The sequence below is a fragment of the Rhinolophus sinicus genome, linkage group LG03, assembly GCF_036562045.2.
Source record: "Rhinolophus sinicus isolate RSC01 linkage group LG03, ASM3656204v1, whole genome shotgun sequence".
In the NCBI taxonomy this organism is placed as follows: domain Eukaryota; kingdom Metazoa; phylum Chordata; class Mammalia; order Chiroptera; family Rhinolophidae; genus Rhinolophus; species Rhinolophus sinicus.
In genome coordinates, this window is record NC_133753.1 from 54558556 (window position 1) to 54562058 (window position 3503).

Genomic DNA, 3503 nt, shown 5'->3' on the forward strand with positions numbered 1-3503 from the left:
CATAGGCTTCTATTTTACCCATTTCAAAGACTATAATGGGCAGCATTATGACAAGATTTGAGGTGCATTCAGAGTCCCTGCATCAAGCCCTTGGTTTCTGAATAGAGACATATAATGAACTATGGCTAAATAGCTCAGCCATTAATCCATTCACTCACTGGCTCTGCGAATTTTGGCAAGTAACTTAACCTCTCTTTACTGCAGTTTTTCTGTTGGAAAATGGAAATAATAATAGCAGTTTCCATAGCAGTTGTTTGTAAAAAATAAATTAGTATTTGCAAAGAACTTAGAACATCCCTAGTACCTAGTAAGCACCAAATCAATGTTTATGGAATAAAATGGGCAAGAAATAGGGCAGAGGTCTCATTTTAAATTGGGCTAAACTTTGCTGAACCTCCAAAAAGAGTTCATTGACTGACTCCTCTGATAATGGTGGAGTAGCTTGGATAGATCAAATTATCCACATCTTAAAGTTTTAAAATTTGAACATAATTATTTAAGAAGAAAACCCATTACAGACACTAGAGAACAATCAAAAACAAGAAGAAACTGGAGGAAAATCTGATCTGGAAAAACAGGAATTGCACCTGGTAAAATTAGGAATTTGTAGTTTCTTCCCTGAGGACAATCCCCAAACTGCATTGCTGCGCAGGGCAGCAGAATGCCAAACCCTTACTGCTCTGAAGCATAAGAGGCCAGAGTTCAGGGTTTGGAGCTCAAACAGAAGAGTTTGGAAAAGAAGAGTCACTTAGGGGATGAGTCCCAACCTGTGGCCTGAAATGTTGGTCAACCATTAAACCAATTGGGAAACCACAGAGGAACTAGTTAAAATGGAGGAAGGAAGGAAGGAAGGAAGGAAGGAAAACAAAAACAAAAAACCAAACAGAGCTGAAAGCTACAGCTCTGAGGGAAACGTCAGCTACTGACTGAAGAGGGGACAGAGTATGTGGCTTTGAGTCCAGTCAGGTTAAATGTTGATTAGAATAAAAGTCACTCTGCCATATATATACTACGTATTATTCATAATATCAGGTATCCAACCAAAACTCAGTAAACATGCAAAGAAACAAATATGTGATCTATACTCAAGAACAAAAGGAGACAGGATAAATCCAAATCAAGATGATCCAAATGATACAATTAGCAGATAAGTTATTTTTTGTTTAAATTAACACATATAAATAAAAGGAAACACTAAACAAAAACGGTTCCTCTTGGCTATAACAGTGTTCCAGACTTCCCCTGTTTTTGCTAACCTGGCTAATTTTGAGGAGTTGCTGGTTACTGGTCAGGTACATTGCAGGATGCCCCCGTTAGGAGTTGTCTGTTTTTATCATGATTGTACAGGAGTTATGTTTATTTTTTAAGTACAGTTTGTATACAATATATTAGTACAATGTAGTGATTTGACATTTATATACCTCACGATGTGGTCACCACACTAAGTCTAGTAGCCATTTGTCACCATGCAAACTTATCACAATATTATGGACTATATCCCTCTATATCTTTTTCACTCATCCCCCACTTCCCTCCATAAGTTTGTTCTGTTTCTATGAGTCTGATTTTTTTTCTTCATTTCTTTTGTTTTGTTTTTAGATTCCACATATAAATGAAATCATATGGTATTTGTCTTTCTCTGTCTGACTTATTTCACTTAGCATAACACCCTCTAGGTGCATCCAGTTTGTTGCGAAGAGCAAGATTTTGGCATTTTTTATGGCTAAGTAATAATCCATTGTATATATGTACCACTTCTTCTTTATTCATTCATCTATCAATAGACACATAGGTTGCATTCATATCTTGGCTATATGTGAAACATGCAAGGTCTGTGTCTAGATTCATTATTTTGCATATAGATGTCCATTTGTCCCAGAACAATTTGTTGAAAAGATTATTCTTTATCTCTTGAATTGTCTTTGCTCCTTTGTCAAAAATCAATTGACCATATTTATATGAGTGCATTTCTTGGCTCTCTATTCCAATCCATTGATCTATTTATTTATTCTTACACCAATACTATACAGAGTCTTGATTATTGTATATTTATATTGCAGTCTTGAAGTTGGATAATGTCAGTCCTCCAATTTTGTTCGTCTTCAGTATTGTGCTGGCTATTCTGGGTCTTTTGCCTTTCAATATAAATTTTAGGATCACTTTGCCAATGTCCATAAAATAACTTGCTAATATTTTTGCTACAATTGAATTGAATCTGTAGATCAAGTTGAGAAAAACAGACACATCTGCAATTTTAACTCTTATTTAAAAACATGGAGTACCTCTCCATTTATGTAGATCTTCTTTGATATCATTCATCAGAGTTTGTAGTTTTCCTCATATAGATCTTACACATATTTTGTTATATTTAGACCAAGTACTTCATTTATTTACTTGGTGCTAATGAAAACAGTATTGTGTTTTTCATTTCAAATTCCACTTTATAAGTGGAATATAGAACAGCAATATTAGCCTTGTGTCCTATGACCTTGCTATAATTATTAGTTCCAGGAGAGTTTTTGTTGTTGTTGTTGTTGATTCTGACTTTTTAGGTAGACAATCATATCATTTGCAAAACAAAACTATTTTATTACTTCCTTTCAATCTGTATAACTTTTCCTTCCTTTTCTTGTGTTATTGCACCAGCTATGACTCCCAGTACAATGTTGAATAGGAGTGGTGGGAGTGGACGTGCTTGGCTTGTTACTAATTTTAGGGGGACAGTATTCAGTTTCTCACCAATAAGCATGATGTTAGCTGTAGGTTTGTTAGATGTTCTTTATCAAATTGAGAAAGTCCCCTCAACCCTAGTTTGAGGTGAGTTTTATCATGAATAAGAAATAAATTTTGTGAAATGCTTCTTCCACACCATTGATATGATTGTAACATTTTTCTTCCTTTACCTGTTGTTGAGGTAGATTGCATTAATTTATGTTTGAATGTTGAACTAGCCTTGCATACCTGGAATAAATCCTACATGGTTATGGTGTTCAATTCTTTTTATACATTGTTAGATTTGATTTGCTAATATTTTGTTGAGGATTTTTACATCTTTGTTTATAAGAGATATTGGTCTGTAATTTTCTTTTTGTAATACCATCGTGTGCTTATTTCTGAAAAAGAATGTAGAGACTTGGTATCATTTCTTCCTTAAATAGAAGGTAGAATTCAATGAATTCAGTGAAACTAACTAGGCCTGGCGTTTATTTTTTTGAGGTTATTAATTTTTGATTCAATTTCTTTAATGTAGGCCTTTTCAGATTTTTTATTTCTCATATTATCTATTCCCTTGTGTGAGTTTTGGTAGCTTGTATTGAAGGAAATCAGAATACGTCACCCCAAAATATGCCTTTTTGACATAAGAATCATTTTGAGCTGAAGGCAATTAAGAAGCAGTAAAGATAGGGAAAACTGTTTCTATGCCCTCTTTTTCTGCCTAAATATAGGATATACATTTTCCTTTATAGAAAATAAATCTAGACTCTTCTCAGCCCAGAGATGGT